General features: G+C 43.2%; 1 long non-coding RNA gene across 1 annotated transcript; it reads left to right on the top strand.

Annotated features, from left to right (window-relative positions):
* The first annotated feature begins 736 nt into the window (after positions 1–736).
* Positions 737–17259, top strand: LOC114229229 (uncharacterized). The gene is made up of 4 exons (XR_008558612.1): positions 737–985; positions 3945–4068; positions 5361–5477; positions 16775–17259. It is a non-coding gene; the product is annotated as an uncharacterized LOC114229229 (long non-coding RNA).
* The last annotated feature ends 4801 nt before the right edge of the window (positions 17260–22060 follow it).

Genomic DNA, 22060 nt, shown 5'->3' with positions numbered 1-22060 from the left:
TTTACTTTTAAATATCATGTCCTACATGACTTACCTATAAGCCTGCCAAACGTGCACCCTGAGAATTTACATTTATGAAGGACACCAGGACTTCCTGAGACCAGCCCATGCCTGGGACTCGGGCCCTCTTAGGGGCGGCTGTGACAGCACCTAGGGCCCGTGACCAGCGCCTTCTGAGTGTGACCTGCGCACACGCCTTTCTTGGTGACAGTCACCACTGCAGGTCCTGGTGTGTCCCTCGAAATGCCAAAAACAAAGTGTGCACACGCATCCATACCAGTGTTTGGGACTAATGCTTGCATTCCCAGACTTTACAGGAGTTGATTAGATAAAACACTCATATGCATATATATCTCCCCATTTAAATTTGTAGTCTTCAAGGAATAATTAAAATACTTTTCACCTCATCGAGGACTCCAAGCTTCACAGAATCTGAAATAATATCTCAAAACAAGAAATCTGTTGCAGACAACACTTCCCAGAAACCTGTTACCATCCCCCAAAACCTAAAGTCGTCATTTCCCAACACCGCTCAGGCCCACCAACACCAATACTTGCAATGATCAGTGAGTGACTGGCATCCTAATACCACTTGTAGGGTCCGAAAAACTACATTACCCAAAGGGCAATGCGCCTAATGATGGCTGGGTTTAGCCAATGAAAGCCCAGGGCCAGCGCATTATTGGTTTGGGAGTGACTTCCTGCGTCTTTCTCCTGGTGGTCATTTTGAACTCTTTGTTCTGTTAACGTAGTAAGAGGCTCTGGCGCTCAGAGTACCAATTAGGACTAGGCACCAGAAGCAGTGTTCCCGCTGTGCAGTGGTGTGTCTGAGGCTTGATTAGCTGCAACAGGCGGGATTGAGGCCTCCGTGCCTCCCAGATTCCGTTTTGCTTACAGACTTCAACTCAGCCTCACCTGTTTAGCCTTCATCCTTGGGTCCAGGCGTCTGTCAGGTCCTGCAGCCCAGGTTGCAGCGTCCAGAACCGTGAGTCTCTTGTGGGTGACGTGCAGTGTGACGGGTTGAAAGAGGGTGACACGCCGCAATGCCACTGTGTAAGGTTTGGGTTGGTGTGGCTGAGCTGGGAGGATTCGGGAATCCTGGGCCTGTTTTGTGTCTAAAGGCAACAGAGAAGATGAGGCGAAGTTTTGCCAGAGAAGTTTTAGTTTCATTTTCAGGAAACTGGGGCCATCAATGGCTGTGAACAAAGAGGGACATTGTCTGAGGTAGGGTTCTAAAGGTTTCCCAAAACTGCTCAGAGGAAGAACACACTAGAAGAGAGAAGATACCTGTTGGGGACAGGAAGGAGAAGTCCTTTTATAGATAACAAACTTGGCAAGCATGTGCACTGAGGCCTGATGTAATACAGTCATCTCTAGATCACCTGACCCCAAGGCTGGGAAGGGGTACTGGGTGGCCAAGCCCATGGATCCTGGTGGTGTTTGCCAAGCTCTCAATAGCCCTTTATCTTTCTATAGATTCCTGAAAATGCACAGTCACTTACAGGTACAGGTTTGTGGATGGAGGAAGCCTTTGGATTATGGATTAGTGTTTTAGGTGTGGCCACCTGGATTTCTAATTTTGAGGTTGAGAGATAGAGGTAAGAGTCAGGAATGATGGGAGGTTTGGGATTTAGCAGCTTGAGAAATGGAAGCATCATCAAGTGAGATGGATAAATTTATAGGTAGATTATTGTCCTTTGGGGATATAATAACTCTGGGGTTTGTTTGTTTGTTTGTTTGGCCTTTAGGGTATAACATACTTCAGAGGGTAGTTCACGAGAGTCTGGAACTCTGAAGAGCAATTCAGAATGAAAAGTTCTTAAAAAGATAGTGGACCCGAGTGGAGCTATAGATCACCTTTTTCTAAAAAAATATGTTCTTACTGAATTTAGAGATAGAAAGGTAGAGAGAGAGAGACAGAAAAACACCAATGAGCAAGATCCAACGATTGGTTGCCTCCTGCAGGCCCCCTACTGGAAATTAAGAAGGAATCCTGGGCAAGTGACCTGACCAGGGCTCAACCCAGCTAGTGACCTCTCAGTGAATGGGTTGATGCTCAACCAACTGAGCCACACCAACCTGGGCTTTAGATCACTTTAAAATGGGGAATCATTCTAGGTTTGCTCAATGGATAGACTGTCGGCCTGTGGACTGAAGGGTCCTGGATATGATTCCAGTCAAGGGCACATGCCAAGTTGCAATCTCAATCCCCAGTAGGGGCCGTGCAGGAGACAGCTGATCAATGATACTTTCTTATTATTAATGTTTCTCTCTCTCCCTCTCTTAAATCAATGTAAATATATTTTTAAAATAAATAAATAAAATGAGGAATCATTCAGGATGATAATGGTAGCTCAGGAAGGCGAGTGTCACCCTGAGGACTGGGTTTTCTGCTGGGTTTCCTGTTTATGCGAGTTGGGTGTCACAGCATATCATAGGGACAGAAGTAGTCAACTACATGGTGGAGGAGATATTCTCATTTGGCTGTGACTAAAACCCACGAAAGGTGCATCATTGCCAGATGAATTGGAGGCTGAAAAGTAATTCAGAGATGAGCCTGGGGCTAATGCATATTTACTTCTTAAACACTCACCAGGATTTTGTTATGACCCTTGGAATGGCCTGAGGTGTTGCGGTCAGTCTGATGGATTAGCTTAGGAACACTAGTGGTCAACTGTGAGACTCACTGGGAGTCATCAGACTAGAATTTGGGTGACAGTTAAGTGGGGAGATAAATGCTGTCACTAGTGAAGGGACATCAAGTGTAGCACCAGTGGAGGTGAGTTCTAGATATCTGAGATCTGAGGTAGTTCTTAACAGGTGAGGTTGAAGGAAAAAACAATCGAGGACAGCCGTTTTAACAATACCCAAGGATGCTTCCATAAATGTAGACTATCAAGAGTCGGGGTAGCACTTCATCCTGTTAGAACAGGTTTAAAATTCACTGGCACCCATGCTGAGTACTGAGTAAGAGAACAAGGAGACGACTATGGGGGCTGTGGCTGTGGGAATGCAGGTGTGAGAGACGTATGATAGAAAGAGTGATGTGAATTTGCAGATGGAATGTGAATTCATGGATGCAGGGATCTGACATTGACATAAGAATGAATTGTGTGTCCATTTTTGGTGTTGTCTGGATGCCATAACATGGGGAATTTTAGGGTCATTTCTGTAAAGAGGGGATGTTGTTGTGCTACATGCCAGATTCAGAGCTTAGATGCCATATGTGCCTACATGCCATTTGTTGTAGAGAGTTGACATGGTGATCAACAGGAATGAGATAGCTTATATCAGCGACACCTGGCTTGAAAATCTCCACTGGCATGGAGAAGGGAAGGGTAAGACAGTAATATATTACAGAAGTGATGAGTTAGAATTTTGGAAAATAATCTGATTAGAAAACAACCTGTCCTCCTCATGGCATATTTGTGATACTTTTGAATTTGTCCTTCTGGGAATGAAGCTGTAGGAGAGACGTGGGGTTCAAATAATTATATGCAACAGTTACTACAAAGTGATGGCCTTAGCCCCCTGGATTAGGGTGGGAAGGTTGAAATGTGATGCCATGTTTTTTGGTGCCTTGGAGATAAAATCTGGGGGACTACAGAAGTATTGCCGCCCAAAACCAGTGTCAAATCACTCACATTACCTTTATGGCCAACATCTCTCCCAACGTATTTTCGTGAAACCCACTGTATTGATGAGAGGCAGTGTGGCCTACATGTCAGGCTTAGAGCTCAGGTATCATCAGTGTGTTCATCTGCCCTTATTGTTGGTGGAAGGCACAGTATCAGTAGGAATATAAGGAGAGAGTGATTTTGATGGGACCTAGGCCTGGTATCTTCTTTGATGGGGGAGTAGAGGGAGCAGACAGATGAGGAGTATGACGAACGTAAAATCCTAGGAGAGATGCTAATCATGGACTGAATTGTCCCCATTAACAGGATATGAACTTTGAGGACCTGGCCATTGCCTTCTCTCAGGAGGAGTGGAGGCTTCTTGATGAGGATCAGAGACTTCTGTACTGCGAAGAGATGCTGGAAGTTTTTGCACTTCTATCATCTGTAGGTAAGATCTTCACATCTCTCCTAGTGTCCTAAAGTAATGTCCTCTCTTCCTTTATTCTCCTTGTAGCTTTCTGTCTTCCACAGCCAGACCATGAGTTCTGCTAATTTCCCCCACTGTATTGTCAAATGTGCTCAGGATGCCAGCACTGAGCTGTGTGGAGAGCCCTGAGCAATGGACTCTATGAACATTCCTAACACAAATTTCTTCAGAAAGTGGAGGAAGAGTCTGGGAGTCAGTAGTCTTAGAGGCAGCTTAAAGGTTTCCACCTGTTCTTCTCTCTGAGAGGGTGACTATGTCTAGATCCATGGCTTCCATTTCTACCTCCTTCCTCTAGCTAAAATTTCTTTGTGACTGTGCCAGGTTATGTTTTTCACTTACATGAACCATGTCTGTTCTTGTAAGACCCTCCTTCAATTTTTGTTTGTATTATTCCCTTTCCTGAATACTATTGGCAAACCAAATAGCTCTGGGCCAGTGCAAGCTGCTCAGCTCTGTTGTCTTTCATTAATACTCAGAATATTTACCTTTTATGTACTTGTACAGTAGAAGGTACAGGGAGAACCCTGATTTGTTCCACAGGGTGAACCTGCAAGATATTCTCAGAGGAAGCCTGGTTCTGTTGAGTGCCAGTTGTGGGAAGGTATGACATAAGGGCTATGTACAGATGATAATCTGGAACCTGCTCATTTCCAGCAGTCTTTAGGTGAAAGTGCCATTGCCAACACCTCATTTCTACCTTTTTTTTTTGCTGTAATGATATTTTGCTGACTTGTCATTTCATCTATGGCTTGCTGGCTTTGACTAACTGCATCTTTGTGGTCTTTTTGCATCACCTGATCCTCTGCACTGCTCTCTCTGCAGTATTCTCAGACATTGACCTGCACATGTGTTATGAGGTGCACATACATGCTTTAGTGTTCCTCAAACACCAGTTACACATTTGTAGAATTTTACTTGGAATGAGACATAACCAACCTCCAACACAGCTTGCCCATATAACCAGCTGACAAGCCATACTGAGCACTGTTAGCGAAAGAAGGAGCTGGAGATCCTGCTTCTCTTCCATGTGGTGCTTTCCATCCTGGCATCACATTTCACATGAGATCTTCCCTGTTTTGTGATATTCAGAGGCCCAGAGTTTCACAGCAGCTTCTTAATAATCCTTCCGACGTGTCTCTTATTTTTAGACAATTGCATGGAACCAACATATTATGTGTAACACACTTTTGGAATGTTACTTCCCCCTGTCACTACAGTCAACATTCAGTTCCTCACCATTTCTTTGTTTTCAGGTTGTTGGCATAAAATGGATGAGGAGAAGATGCCTCCTGAGCAGAGTGTATCTGTAAGAGGAGAGCCACAGGTCAGGTCTTGTAAGACAGCTCCAGCAGCCCAGAAGACTTGTCTGTGTAAGTGGTGTTTCTCAGTTTTAAAACATATTTTGCACCTGACAGAGTTACAAGCAGCATACTGTGAGCAGAAAGCCTTCTTCAGTGACACATCTGTGAAAGACTTATTTTTCAGGGCAAACTGTCATCAGCAGCAGAGAGATGCCAGTGGAGAGAAGCCCTGGGAAGAAGATATGGACAGAGCCTCATTTGTATCCAGGTGCAGCTTCTATTTAACATGGGTGCCTTCAACCAGTACGGAGGTTGGCAAAGACTTACCAGCCATCTCAGATATTCTCCAACACCAGGCCACTGTTAGCACTGAGGAGCCACACAGTAGCAATGATATTTCCCATGAATTTCTCGATGGAAAAAGTCATCATCAGTGTGTTGAATGTGAAAAAGCTGCCAACATCTACCAGAAGGTTGTTCAGCATTTGGGTGTCTGCTCTGGAGAAGTGAATTATGAGTGTAACAAATGTGGGCAAGGTTTTAGACAAATGTTTAACCTCATTCAACATAAGGGAGTTCACAATGGACAAAAGCCCTATGAGTGTAGTGAATGTTGGAAGTTCTTCAGAAATAAGTCTAACCTCATTCAGCACCAAAGAGTTCACACTGGAGAAAAGCCATATGAGTGTAGTGACTGTGGGAAGATCTTCAGCCAAAGTTCTACGCTCAGTCAACACAAAAGAGTTCACACTGGAGAAAAATCTTATGAGTGTACTTACTGTGGAAAGGCCTTCCGTGAAAAGTCTCACCTCATTAAACACTACAAAGTTCATACTGGGGAAAAGCCCTATGAGTGTACTTACTGTGGAAAGGCCTTCCGTGAAAGGTCTCACCTTATTAAACACTGCAGAGTTCACACTGGAGAAAAACCCTATGAGTGTAGTGCCTGTGGGAAGTCCTTTCGTCAAAGATCTACCCTCACTAAACACCACAGAGTTCACACTGGAGAAAAGCCCTATGTGTGTAGTGACTGTGGAAAGTCCTTCCGTCAAAGATCTACCCTCACTAAACACCTCAGAGTTCACACTGGAGAAAAGCCCTATGAGTGTAGTGACTGTAGGAAGTCCTTCAATCAAAGGTCTCACCTCATTAAACACTGCCGAGTTCACACTAGAGAAAAGCCCTATGAGTGTAGTGAATGTGGGAAATCTTTTAGCCACAAACCTAGCATAGTTAGACACCTGAGAGTCCATTCTGGAGAAAGGCCTTAAATGTGCAAGGAGTGTTTTATTATTGTCACTCAGAATAGCAGTACTGAAAGAGACTCTTTGACACCCATTTACCAACATAAATCTCTTTTAATGGAAAATACTCTCTGCTAGGTTCCTCATAATTTTTAGGTGCAAGTGAGGCTTTAAGGAGCTGCATTGCACTTGCTAACTTGCCCAGGCCTACTACCCAATTGATGTCACTGTGAGTACTTGTGGCTGAAGTGATTTCACCTCTACCACGTGGCTCACCTGAACAGTGTGCATCAGTGAAAACCCCTGTTTGCTCAGGGAAAATCAATTATGTCTTATTACTTCTACTTGATGAAATTATGAAAACTTCTATTTATTGGCAGGATCTTCATTCCATTCTCTGACTAGGGAATTGACCAGACCCAGAGTTCATCCAGAACACCCAACCTCAGCTAACAAATGCTAACTCTTTCAGAGACATTGTGGTTCTCACATCATGCTGTGATGAATTGTTTCAGGTTCTAATTCACCAACTTGCAAACTGCTTGCTGTATACTTGTCTGGTTTATGATCCTTTCGCAAAGGTGTTTTTTCTTTTGTAACTTAAATTTTATGGTTCTGTTCACTCCCTGGGATGATTTGAAAGCACAATTGTAAACACAGAGCATGTAAAGGTGAAAAGATATTATGGGGATCCCAAACGTTCTGTCCTTTGGAAGGCACAACATGATGGCAGAAAATCACTTGATCCAATATTGGCTTATTCTGCATTGCTGCCCATGGCCTTGAAAGAAAGACTGCATGACTTTGTGGTTCTAAGTTGTAGTCTGGCACCTCGATTGTTGGGGAGGTCAGTGGTCACCCAGAAGAGAAGGCCTTTGCTGTGCTTCTGTGAACAATGTGAATTATATTATCTGTGCACAGTATGTATTACGTAAAGGGAAGTCCTCCACGTACTGCAAAGGAGCCGTGTAGGAAATTTCATAGGCTGGTGTCATTTGTTGTAAGACTCTGAAGTGAAACTAATATTGGTATAGAAACTATTTTCATAGTGATGCGAGAGACTGTAATAAATTAGATGAAAAATGCCTCTTCTGAATGCAAATCCACAAATGATCCAGGGCCTGTGGCTTGTGTGATCTTTGTGTAAAGACATTCTCAGGACCTCCATAACTTTCCTGTAGCTGAAGTCATTGACAGATAAAATGATCCAACGGTTTTGTAGATTCCCCTGGCCTCTGTAGGGTGTTCACCTCAAGGTTTTCTCAGCAGGCAAGAACTCAAAGCAAGAAAAAAGAGAGTCCTGTAATCAGTCCCAGGATGTGTCTTTTGTGACCAGTCAGCATTCCTGTTGATTCTGAAAGCAATAGTCTTCACTGCTTGCCAGTATTTGCTGCCACTGAGGCAAGGCTGTTCCTCACAGGAAATGAGAACTGACATGCAACAAAGTGCACTTTTCTAATGGGCACTATTTGGTGAGCCTTGACACAGATATAAAGGTGTGAAACGTCACATGTGAAATAAACTTATCTGTCACTCTTAAACGGGGTGGGACATATTTTTTTTTTTACATGTGGTCTATTTTCTTGATTTTTAAAAAATATATTTTTATTGATTTCAGAGAGGGAGAAGGAGAGAGGGATAGAAACATCAATGTTGAGAGAGCTTGCAACCTGGTATGTGCCATGACCAGGAATCATACCATCTCCTCGTGGTTCATAGGTTGACACTCTATATAAAGAAAACACTTATGAAACTCCATGAATCCTATTCTAGCCTTCCATCATTATCTGCCATCATGGTGGTTCTTGTTTCTATCTATCCCCAGTTACATTAGTGGTTTATTTAACTTAAAATCCCAGATATGTCTGGTCATGCCCTGGTAGCTCAGGTGGTCAGAGCATCATCTCAATAATGCCAAGATTGCAGGTTCCATCTCTAGTCAGGGCACATGCAAAAATCAACCAAGTAATGTATAAAATTAGATTAACAACAAATTGATCTTTCTCTCCCCACTTTTCTCAAAAATCAGTATATTTGTTTTATTCACCCAGTCAGTCCACACACTTGTGAACACCAGCACAGCCCATGGACCACATGGTGACCGGTAGCCAGGGTTCTCATGAGGGCAGAGCACGAAGGGAGAACAGGAGGGGAGGTGCCTCTGCTGTCGATGTAGCAGGTGGGGAACCAAGGCCGACCTGCACAGTGTGCTTCCTGGAACTAACACCAAAGCAGCCGGGGCAAGCTCTGGGCTTGAACAAGCCCCTTGTGGTCTCTGCACCTTCCATCCAGGTGATTGAGGAGCCCAGATTCCTCTCCAGTGTCAAGGCTGGAAGCAACAGTGGCAGCTGAGCAAGTGGGTGTGAGCAGGAAAAAGCCCAGAGCAGTTACCAGGGAGAGTTGGTGCTGGGCCATATATGTGGCTCTTAGGTCCTCTCTAGTCCAAGTCCAAGCTGGTGGCCACTCTTACTTTTGGGAAAATGGAGCCAGCTGTGCTGTAGGAGTTCCTGGGGGGTTGTGACCTGGGAATCAATACGTGCTTCACAAAAACTTGTGACCCAGGCAGTCAACCTACTTGATGTGTCTCTCTCACATTGATCTCTCTCTCTCTCTCTCTCTCTCTCTCTCTCTCTCTCTCTCTCTCTCTCTCTCTCTCTCTCTCTCTCTCTCTGTATGTATATGTTTATGTATGTATGTATGTATGTATGTATACATTTTCCTACCTTCACCCTTCCCCTCTCTCTAAAAATCATGGAAAATATCCTCAGGTGAGGATTAATAATAATTTAAAAAAAGATGCAGAAGCCACCTTGCTGCCCTGAGGTGGGGCCTCTGCCTGCACAGCCCGCCTCTCCTCACTCATTCCTGCCATTGCCTGGGGTGTTCCCACTTCTGTGGGGCACACTATGGCCTTCTCCAGGGACTGGCAGCAAGGATCCCAAGGCAAGACCCTGGGAGGGATTGGGGTTCTGTGTCTGCCTGAGAGAAGCTGGCCAGAGGTCTCCCCAGCCTGCTCTTCCCCAGTCCCCAGGCTCCTGGCCCACTGCAACTGAATCTCCTTCTGTATCTGGGAGTAGCCCCCTGATGCTTTGGGCCCTCAAATCAGTTCATCTTTGGAAAGTCCTGCTTCCACCCAGCCCACAGGCATCCCTGAGCCACTCTGGCATTGTTTGACTCTGTTTTTTTGCATTTTGGGGATAATTTTCACTTTGATTTGATTAAAAATTAATCCACCCCTCCCTCAGCTCAGGAAGGACCACTGATTTTCCAGGAAATGTGCTGTGTTATTTTTAATGCTGAGAACATTCTGCATACAAGCGATTCTGAAAAGCGAGGCTTGGGCTCAACATGATGCCACATTGAGCAGATGCATTGTAGGTGGTATCTTCCCTCCCTAAGTTGGGCCTATAGAAAGCAGACCCAGGCTCCTGATGTGAGGTGATGGACTTTGGACTCTGGGCCAATCTAAGTGGAAGATATAAGAGTGTAACTCATACTATTCTCTCAACCTCTTGTATGCTTAAAATTTCCACATAGAAAGTTACAGTTTAACTTACATGTTCCCTAGCAATAACACATACTTTCCTATAATTACAATAAACTAGAAATAGCATAATAGAGCAATAATATTTATGTGTAATCATATATACCTGTAGACATTAAAAATAAATTTTAAGAATTCAAAAAAAATATTAAAATATTATAAATAAATAATAAAATGTCTGACATGTTTCACAATTGCCTACCTGATTTTTGGCTATGTAAACAAATAAAAACAAGGAAACTAATATTAAATAATCCTTACTCAAATATCAATATGCTGTGTTTAACCAGAAAAAAAGTCATGTCTTCAGAGTTAAGTTTTTATTTTTATTTTTTAGTTAATCCTCACCAGAGGATAGTTTTTCCATTGATTTTTCAGAGAAAATGGAATGGAGGGAGAGAGACAGAAACATCAATGTGAGAGACACATTGACTGGTTGCTTCCCACATGCACCCCGACTGAAGCCAGGGATAGAGTCTGAAACCCAGGTACATGCTGTTGACTGGAATTGAACTCAGGACCCTTCGGTCAGTGGGTGAATGCTCTAACCACTGAGCAACAAGCTAGGGCCAGAGTTAATTTTTTTGGTCATCAGACTCCACTTTCAAAACAGAGCTTACATACTTTTGAGTATGGAAAATGCCTGAGTCATTCACTTATCCATAAGAAGCAGAATTAAAGGTGGCTCTCCATAATCTCAGACTTCTCAAACTCTAACTTGGTTACTCTCCTCCCAAATTTTCCCCATTACCACATAGAAGACAGTTAAGTTCAGATCTACCCATGAGGAGTTAGTAAAACTCACTTTTGTTTCACTTTTACTTGAAATAATCTATACTAATAAAAGGGTAATATGCAAATTGGTCAGGATGCCCTCACAGTAACAACTGAACTGTGAGGGACTACCAGGCTGGTGGGGGAGAGGGGAGCAGTTGGGGGCAACCAGGCCAGAAGAGGGGGGCAGTTGGGGGCGATCAGGCTGGCAGGCAGAGGCGATTAGAGGCAATCAGTCAGGCAGGCAGGTGAGCAGTTAGGAGCCAGTGGTCCCGGATTGTGAGAAGGATGTCTGACTGCCAGTTTAGGCCTGATCATGGAGATTGGGCCTAAACCAGCAGTTGGACATCCCCCAAGGGGTCAGATTGGAGAGGGTGCAGGCTGGGCTGAGGGGACCTCCCCCCCCCATGCACAAATTTTGTGCACTGGGCCTCTAGTGTGATATTTATAATAAACCTGAAGTTTATGGTATTCCTAACCACAATGTAAGACTTTTGTTTCACATGACAACTCACTAAACTCACTAAAATTTTGTTGTTCTTGTTTTATTCCTAACCGTTCTAACAATCCTGATTAACCAGACACTGAGAAGTTTGTTTAAATACTATATTTAAAAAGCTGCTTTTCGCCGAGACCGGTTTGGCTCAGTGGATAGAGCATCAGCCTGCGGACTCAAGGGTCCCAGGTTCGATTCCGGTCAAGGGCATGTACCTTGGTTGCGAGCACATTCCTGGTGGGGGGTGTGCAGGAGGCAGCTGATCGATGTTTCTCTCTCATCGATGTTTCTAACTCTCTATCCCTCTCTCTTCCTCTCTGTAAAAAATCAATAAAATATATTTTTTTAAAAAAAGCTGCTTTTCGATTATTTAGAGTCCATTTCTTGGTGGTAAAAGGAATATATACTCTTGGTGTAACCAAGGCTAAGCTTTAAGAAGTTTTCTTTGCCAAAAGATAAGGTGTGCAACTTGTACATCTGATTCCATGTTATCTTCCAAGTCCAACAATATTAATAGTTGCAGATAAGGCTCAGTATGTTATTCCTAGAATTAGTACAATGGGGAAATGATCACTTTTAGGAGTCGGGCACATTTTTTTCCAAGAATGGCAACATGTAAAGAGTTCCTGGAAGGTGGCTCAGCAGAACCCATGTCAAAAATAGCCTTGAAACGTAACTTATTGGAGATTTATCACTAAAGTACAACCTTTTGGGACATATTACACAAATATCCAGGATGCTACTGTAGATCTTTGGTCTTGGAACAGTTTCCTGTTGCATACCACATTAATTCTTCTAATATATCTATTGTGTAGTCAAGAAAGAGCTATTGTCTGTTGTGTATTTTTCTTTTAGGATAAGCTAGTCATAATTTAGTGATTGATAACTAATCATAATCCAAAGAGTACCATCAATTATATTTTTTTTTTGGTGGTAATTCTGCAGATCTGAACTGCGTTTCCACCATTCACATTTCTTTAGGCAACAAATAAAAATAAATACTTCCATAGCTGTGATGTTATATTCTGATAAAAAAACATTTAACAAACGTATACTAACCATGTAGAATAAACAGTGATCATATATTATCATCTTTCTTCATATTTTCACTTTTTAAGAAATAAAGAAGCTCCCTGACAAGAAGTTTGCTTGTTGTATACCCAGTTGGGGCCCATAAAGGAGGCAGCCAATAGATGTTTCTCACATAAATGTCTCTCTCTTTCTCTCTCTCTTTCTTTCTCTCTCTCACTCTCTCTCTCTCTCTCTCTAAAATCAATAAACATGTCTTTGGGTGAGGATTTTTTTAAAAAAGTAAGTAAAAAAGCAAACAGTAGTAATACAGAAATAATACAATAATAGTCTATATCATTCCTCAGTCCCAGTCCCATTTCTCTGATTACTTTTCCATTATGAATTTTCTAATCATTCTTCCAATTTAGTTTTTTAATCATTTGTTATATATGCATATATCAATCAACCATATGTAGTATTATTTCATCTTTCTATATTTATATACATGTATTATATTTTATATAATTATTGGTTCATTTTATCTTGTTCTTTATTGATTTTAACTGCAGTGTAATATTGATTCATATAAGTATTTCAGAATTATGTTTGTATTCATTTACTCGTTAAAATGTACCATATTTTGTTTATTTTAAGATGTGTAGTGTATCATATTTAAGATCTCTGAAATCCAAATACCGTGCTAATAATGATGAGCATGGGCTTTGACTTCTCTGGGGAGGACAAAGGTCAGTAAACTTTTTTTAACCCTCAACCTAGGATACTTTTTCATTGATTTTTAGAGAGAGTGGGAGAGGGAAAGACAGAGAGAAATATCAATGTGGGAGAAACACATGATTGGTTGCCTCCTGCACATGCCCTGACCAGGGCCGGGGCCAGGGAGGAGCCTGCAACCAAGGTAAGTGCCCTTGGCTGGAATGGAACCCCGGACCCTTTGGTCCACAGGCTGATCTATCCACTGAGCCAAACCGGCTAGGGTAAACTTCTTATATAAATGGTTTTATTGTAAATTGTTTTGGCTCTGTAAACAATATCATCACAGTCATAACTACTCAACTCTGCCATTGTAGCATGAAAGTAGCCAAAGACAACATATAAATGAAAGTGCATGTCTGTGTTCTACTCAAACTTTAATTATGGACACTGAAATTTTAATTTCATATTACCTTTATGTAATGCAAAATATTCTTTTGATTGTTTTCTAATTTTGAAAAATGAATAAAAATTATTCTTATCTCATGGGCCATATAAAAACAGATAAAGGACCAGATTTCACCCATTGCCTGTAATTTGCTGACACCTGGTATATAGATAATAAAATGGCATGCCTTCCTTTATAACATCTGTAAGTTCCCTTAGATTTTATCCTCCTTTTCCTCCTTTCCATGTGTTGGTATGTCTAAATATCTACAAACTATAAAAGGATAAATTAATAATATATTTTACATGCAAATAATATACTTCTTAATGTAAAATATTTAATAAAATAAAGTCAAAAGTCAAAAGCTCTGATGTTCAATGATGATGGGCAAACCAGTGATCTGATGAAAAATTCTGGCTCTTGTCACTGAGTTGGCCCAAATGCAGAAGTGTCCTGCCTTGAAGTTTTCCTGCAGCGGGTAGACTGTTAATAAACAAATGGTGGAAAGAATGAAATAACCAACACTAATGAGGGAAGGAGGAGGGCCTGGTAGAAAAGAGCTCAGGGGAGAGGAACATCTTCCCCATCCCTCCGCCCCTCCCCCCCCCCGCCCCGCCCCGCCCCGCGCGCGGTACTTCGCAAAGTCCCCACCAGCTGGCGCTGCAGCGGCAAATGCACCTGGCCAGCAGGCCTCCCCAATCAAGCCAGGTCACCCCTGCTGCGGAGGGGACGAGCCTGGGGGGCGGGCGAGGCCTATGACCCACCGGGCTTCCCGCAGCTGAGCCCGCCCCCATCAGCCTGTGTGGCGGGCAGAGAAGCCCTTGGGGACCAAGGCTCGCTCCTGTGGAAGCTGCCACTGCCACCAGAGCGTCTGCCCTGAGTCCCCACCACTACCATGCTGGCGCTCACCTCTGGCCTGTGGGCTGGTTCCGCTCCCTCTTCTGGGAGGAGGAGATGGAGCTGGTGTCCTGGGGCTGCAGTTCTGGGACCAGACCACCACCTTCCTCACTGTCCTGGTGGGTGCCCTCCTGCTCACCTGCCTGGGCTGCCTCCTTCCGTGGGACCCGAGAGTGAGAGGGGAGAGGAGGGGTTGAGCCTGCCAGTCCCTAGCAGGGGCCAGACTAGGACAGTTACTAAAAAATGTTTAATAGAATCTACCAAAATGTTATAGGATAAGTTTCATAGACTTTTGTGCATTTCTGAGATGAGTAGTGGTATAAAAGTTTGTTCACATGTTTGTGAAGTGTTGAAACCACAAAGGTTAATCCAAGGAAAAGTTTATTACTGCTGAGAATTAGGAAAAGGAGATAATTTGGGAAGATTGTAGAAATCTGAGCCTAGAATTATTTTTTAAGAGTTTGTAGAGCCGAAACCGGATTGGCTCAGTGGCTAGAGCGTCGGCCTTTGGACTGAAGGGTCCCGGGTTCGATTCCGGTCAGGGGCATGTACCTTGGTTTCGGGCACATCCCCAGTGGGGGTTGTGCAGGAGGCGGCTGATCGATGTTTCTAACCCTCTATCCTCTCTCTTCCTCTCTGTAAAAAATCAATAAAATATATTTTTAAAAAAAAGAGTTTGTAGAAAGCTTAATTAATTTTACGCTCATTTTATAGATGTAGGTAGGAGAACCAGAAAGGTTAAGTGAAATTCCTAATTAATAGCAGAGATAAATTAGAACCCAGGGCCAGTGCACTTCCTACTTTTCCTGTCTGCCTCAGCAGATCCAGTTGAGGTTAAAACCATAGGGCTGTTACTTAGGAGATCTTAATCCTTTAAAAATCATTTTTATGTGCAGATATGCTCCTCTTATGAGTCTAGGTAACATAATTTAATTATTTTGTGATAACAATGGCAAACAGTTTTTAAAGAAAATTTGCTGTGGCTCATGTCTAAAGTTTAACAAATCTGAACCTTTACTGTAGACATCAGCCTTCCAGTGAGGAATTCTTCAAATACAGCCTGAGCTGTGGACCCTGAGCCATCCTGCTGAGGAGGCTCTCTTCAGGGTTTCTTACCCGCCCCCATCCTGCCCCGCTCCCATCCTGACCCATTACTTTTCCAAGCAGACTCAGCCCCTCCAAAGCCCAGGGCTCTCATCAGGAAGCTGTTTGGGTGCAATAATGCATTTTAAAGCACTCACCCAGGACATTTCATAACTCAAAGCACTTTTTAAGTTTCTCAAAGATAAGTGGATCGTCACTGGACATAGATACAGAATGCATTTTACAACTATAAAAATAGTTACTTAAATGGTATTTTCAGAAGATTTTTTTCTCATTACCAACATAATACAGGGTCATTAGTAGAAATTTTAAAAGAATAGTATACAGTAAAAGAAACCACTTCTCTCCACATCCAAGGCTAACCACTGTCAGCGTTTCAAAGTATTTCCTTTTGTCCTTTGTAAATGTTTAGGTACAAATGCCTTTTTAAAAAGTTTTGAGGTGATACCATTTATTATGTGTGTATCCTGACTTGTTTCCTTTTAGTTATGTGTATGCATTTTTCTACATCTAACACCACTTCTTTTCCATTTCTTAAGGCACTGTTTATTCTTTCAGTTTTTTGTTGAAAAGTAATTGACATATGCCACTGTATAAGGCAGATGATGGTTTGATTTATATACATTGTGAAGTGATTAGCACATTGGGTTCAACTAACATCCATCTAAGATGTGACAAACAAAATTGAAATTTCTAATGAAGTAATTTGAGTTAAATTTCTCTTCAAAGTCAAAACCACAACTCTTACATTCTATTGTGCTATATGTTTAAGGTTACACTGTTTCTTAAATTAGATATTGGATCTTATATTTGGATCCGATTTCATAGTTTGTCCAGTTTTATACACTAGAATAACTTCCTTATTTTATTTCCTAAAAGAATTTTTTTTTAAATTAGAAAGTCTACAATGCTTTAGTGTTCATTTAAAAATCAACTTTAAGAATTCTGTATTTTAAAAAAATTACATTACTGTCAAAATGATTGTAGATTTCAGGTATCCAAAAGGTGACATTTCTAATAAGGTTAAGATATTCTTGAGTGAGACCTATGTGTAGTCAGAGGTGGGCTGACTTCCAAGACATATCTGTGAGGGCGGAGATTATTTGTCTTTTAATTTGAGGTCATTTTGTCTGGCAGGTCGGTCCTAAGCCCATAGCCCCGTGACGGTGTCACTCACAAAGTGACCAATGCGTGGAGTAGGAATCTGGCAGAGGGGCAGCGGCGAGCAACCTCGAGGAGTGGACGGCTTTCGTGATCTGTTACAGGTGCCTTGCTCTCCACATGCCTCACATACAGTGGACTGTCAGAAAGTCCTGGCCTCTCCCCCTGCAAATCCTCAGTTATTCTTGATAGATCCTCCCTCCCTCCAACTGGTGGGCGGAGTAATGACATCACTGGAGTCTGCCGCCAAGACATTGAACCACCAATCAGCGCGTGCCGAGTGCCCTGGGACCCACCTTTTCCCGTTCCTCCCCTAAAAAGGCTCTCCACCACTCCACGTGTTGTTCTCCCAGGCTGTTCTCTCTCGTCTCTCAGTCTGCGAGTCAGCCCAGTTGGGTCCCTCTTTCTTCTACTCCCCCTCCTCTAATCCTGGTTTCTCTACCTCCTCCGTAATGAATCTCGCTCCTTAGTGCTGAATAAACTTCCTCCTTTAACATGTCTTGGTCTCGTGTGTGTGTGTGTGTGTGTGTGTGTGTGTGTGTGTGTGTGAATGTATGACTCAGTATGTGTGACTGTGAATGTGTGTGTAAGCGAGTCTGAAGGTGTGTATGTGCCTATGTGTGTCAATGTATTTGAATGATTGTGTCTTTGTGTGTGTGAATGTATGAATGTGTGACTGAATATGCGAACATGTGCATAAGTGTATGTGAAGGAATGTGTGTGACTGTGTGTGTGACTGTGTGTGTGTGACTGTGAATGTCAATGTGTATGAATGGTTGTGAATGGGTGTATATTAATGTGCGTGGCCTGGGAAGGCAGTTCTTTCATTGTAACCTCAAGGCCTTAAATGTAGGCCTTTGGTCTCCTCTTCAGATGAAGTTAAACAGTCACAGCGAGACCTGGACAGCCTTGAACAGGATGCTCCTAACATGTGTCCTGAAGTGGACACATTACAACACAGCCTGTGAGGCAGTACTTTAGAAAGTAAATTCTCCAGTTTTCTGTGGTAGCACAGTTATCACATGGAATCAGTTATTTGGGGCTCAAATCTTTATGAATGTAAACACTGACATCGGCCACCATTTGAAGCCCTGCTGGCCCCTCTCAGCTGGCTCCTGCGGGGGGCTCCGTGGGCAGCTGGTGGTGAGGGTGCTGTGCAGGGTCCCATCCTCAGCTGCAGGCGGCTGTGCATCAGGCGGGCGGCTCTGCTGTCCTCAGAGGTGTGCCCGGCATTGGCCGGCCTGGGTGTGCACCCTCCATACCCGCACACACAATGGCGACTCCCCACGCAGCATCCCTTATTCTCTCAATAGGCCTTTGAGGTCAACAGGAGGGAACCGAGGCTGGTCCAGCGCTGCTCATCGGACCTCACACCCAGGCTCTGCTCATCACTGAGTGTCCAGAGCCCTCTGAGAACGGAATTCAGGCAGCCTGAGCGCGTCCACCACAGTTTTATTTTAAGACCTGGCCTTCTTTTCCTTTTTCTTTTTTGGAGAGTTTTATACAGTAAACATACACTATGAAATTTACCACTTTAACTGTTTTTCAGTGCACAGTGCCGTGGTGTTAAGGGCATTCATACTGTTGTGCAGCCATCACCATCATCATCTCCATCACTCTTCCCATCCTCTCCCACTGAAAATCTGTCCCCACTAAAGGACAATTCTGCACTCCCCTACCGCTGGTACCCTCCCTCCTACCTTCCATCTCTGCCTCCGATGGCCCTAGGGACCTCACGTGAGTGGGATCACACAGTATTCTTCTTGTGAGTGGCTTTTGCATGGAGCATAATGTCTTCAAGTTCCATCCAGGTTGTAGCATGTCACAATGTACTTTTTTTTTTTTTCAATTTAATCTACTGGGGTGACATTGGTCAATAAAATCATGGAGGCTTCATGTGAACAATTCTATAACATATCATCTGTATAGTGTATTGTGTGTTCACTGGCCCAAGTCAAATCTCCTTCCATCACTATTTATCCCCACCTATGCCCTCTTGTATCTCTCCACCCCCTTTTCCTCTGGTAATCACTATAGTGATGTCTGTGTCTATGAGTTGTTGTTTTTTGTTTGTTTTTTTCAGTCTTAGATTTTTTTAAAATTCTTTTTTGTTTAAAGTATTACATATGTCTCCTTTATCCCTGGCCACCCCCATCCCTAGCACAAGTCGTCACCCCCTTGTATCTGTGTCCATTGTTTAGGCTTATATGCATGCATACAAGTCCTTTGGTTGATCTTTAACCACCCTCCCACCCCCTCCTTCCCTCTGAAGTTTGAGGGTCCGTTCAATGCTTCTCTGCCTCTGGCTCTATTTTTGTTCATCAGTTTATATTGTTCATTATAGTCCACAAATGAGTGAGATCATGTGATATTTATTTTTCTCTGACTGGCTTCACAAAGGTATTTCCTCTTGTTGAATTGCTCCCTTTATCATTCTGCAGTGTCCTTTTTTATCTCTTAATATAGCCTTTGTTTTAAAGCCTATTTTTTCAGATATAGTTATTACTACCCCAGCTTTTTTTCCTCTCTCATTTGCATGAAATATCTTTTTATATTCTTTCACTTTTAGTCTGCATATCTTTCATTCTGAGGTAGGTATCTTGTTGATAGCATATGTATAGGTCTTGTTTTCTTATCCATTCAGCTACATCTTTTGCAGCATTGAAGCCCTTTACAATTAAAGTGATTATTGATGGGAACATTTTATTCTTTTAACTGTTTTTCTCTTTTATTCCCTTCTTCTTAACCCTTTAGTGATAATACTGATTTGGTGGTGATGAACTCCTATACCTTTTTCTCCTCTGGGATTCTTTTTATTTCTCCATCATTTTTAAGTGATAGCCTGGCTGGATAGAGTAGTCGTGGTTGTAGGTCCTTGCTTTTCATCAATTTGAATATTTCATGCCAATCCCTTGTGGCCTGAAATGTTTCTGTTGAGAAATGAGCTGACAGTCTTATGGTGGCTCCCTTGTAGGTAACTGACTGTCATTCTCTTGCTGCTTTTAAGATTCTCTTTGTCTTTAACCTTCACCATTTTAATTATGATGTGTCCTGATGCCAGCTTTTTAGAGTTCATTTTGTTTGGGACTCTGTACTTCCTGGATTTGTGTGTCTTTTTCCTTCACCAGGTTAGATAAGTTTTCAGTCATTATTTATTTTAATAGGTTCTTGATCCCTTCCTTGCTTTTTATTTTTTCCTAGCATGCCTTTGTAGCAGAAGTTATGCTTCACATTGTCCCAAAGGTGAAGCCTCTGTCCTACAACCCACTGCCCAAAGGTGAAGCCTCCTGTCCTCATTAAAAAAAAAAAAAAAGTTTTTATTGATTTCCTAGAAGAAGGAGAGGGGAGAAAGACAGAAACATCAGTGAGGAGAGAGAATCACTCATTGGCTGCATCCTGCATGCCCTCAACTGGGGATTGAGCTGGCAACCTCAGGCATGTGCCCTGACCTGGAATCAAACTGTGACTTCCTGGTTCATGGGTCAACACTCAACCACTGAGTCACACCAGCTGGGCTCTCCTCATTTTTAAAAATTATTTTTTTCTTTTTGCTGCTCTGATTGGGTGTCTTCTGCTAACTTGTCTTCCAAATCATTGTTTTGATCCTCTACTTCATTCAACTGACTGTTTATTTTTTCCAGTATGTTCTTCATTTCAGATATTGTATTCTTTATTTATGACTGTTTTTTATGGCTTTTATGTTCTTTTTCATGCTACTATCTCTTTAAGTTCTCACTTATTTCATTCATTCTACACCTAAGTTCCTTTAACATCCTTATAACCATTTTTGAGCTCTATATCTGGATAGATTACTTGCTTTCACTTCATTTAGCTTTTTTTTTTCTTTCTGGAGGTGTGTCCTGTTCTTTATTTGGGGCATTTTCTTTGTCTCCCCATTTCGGCTGCCTGTCTGTGTTGCTATGTATTAGACCCCCAGTCTTGGTAGACAGCCTTATGTAGTTGCTGTCCTGTGGTACCCAGGGGCACTGTCTTCTTGATCACTTGAACTGAATGCCCCAGAATGTCCCTTGTGTGTATTGTGTGGGCTGTCCTGTTGTGGTTGAACCTTGATTACCCTTGGCCTGTTCGTGTGTGGTGTCAACCCTCAGGATGGCTGACTCTGAGGATCAGCCCTGACCACAGTGTGTGAGCTGTTGTACAGGTGCTGACCACATGGAGGGACATTGGTCTCATCAGGTTCTGCTGCCTGCCGACATCTCCCTTTGGACATGCTGCTTGTGAAGCTAATTGGATCCTTCTCTGATGTCATCTGAAGCTGGCCTCGGGGTGGAGTTGTCCTGGGGCCTCCTGGGAGGGGATCTGTTGCTGGCCAATGGCAGATGCTTCCTGTGACTGACCCTGGACAACCTATTTGGAGCTACAAAGCAATTCTTAGTTTGTGGCTGCCTCTGCTGGGCTTGCATGAGCACTAGAAGGTCCAAGCAGCACACCAAGGCTGGCTTTTACCAGCACTGGGCCTGGAGGCAGTTCAGGAAAGGTCCCAAGGCACCCCTAGATCGGCCTCTGCCTGCCTCCACCTGCTGGCTGCTTGTTAGGCTCAGTCACTGAAAGAGCCTCTTGGAGGTACCCCAATTGCATGAGGCAGGTTCTCCGTCAGTCCCCAGGTAGCAGCAAGTGGTGTTCACCAGATTGATACAGGTTCAAACTCAATATCAGTGCTGGGTCTGAGGCCACTCAGCAAATGTCCCATGCTATGCCAGGTCTAGCTGCCACCTGTTGGGTGCCCACACACCTTTGAGCAGTGTGCAAAAGACCCAGACCTGGCTTTCGTTGTAAGGGTGGAATTAAACAGTCACAACAGGTTACTTCCCAGGACTTAAAGTGTCTGGGTTCTGTAGTCTGAGATCAGCCATGTGAGCTTAGGGGCTTTGCACAGTGTCCATGAGTTCTCAGAGGCCAGAGAGCCGCTTCTTATTGTGGGCAATTCATGGATCCCCTGGGATGTGGGGGGGGGGGGGGGGGGAGGCGCGAGAGCATGGCGAGGTCATGTGGCTGTGATCCCATCACCCTGTCATGAAAAGTGTAGTCCCCTGATGCATGGCTGATCCTAGTAGATGCCTCCCTCCATTTCCATCCTAAGAGAATTGCAGTTCTGTTCAGACATTGGACCAGATGCATATTCACTGGCTGCCTGGGTGAGCCAGGCTGGCTGGGGTGCAGGGAAGGGTGGGTAAAGGTCACTTGTCCTTTGGGTGGGTTGAAAATGCTATTAGAATCATTAAGGCTTAAACATTTTGTGTG

The sequence above is a fragment of the Eptesicus fuscus genome, chromosome 16 (genome assembly GCF_027574615.1).
Source record: "Eptesicus fuscus isolate TK198812 chromosome 16, DD_ASM_mEF_20220401, whole genome shotgun sequence".
Classification (NCBI taxonomy): Eukaryota; Metazoa; Chordata; class Mammalia; order Chiroptera; family Vespertilionidae; genus Eptesicus; species Eptesicus fuscus.
This window is presented reverse-complemented; position numbering and strand designations above follow the sequence as displayed.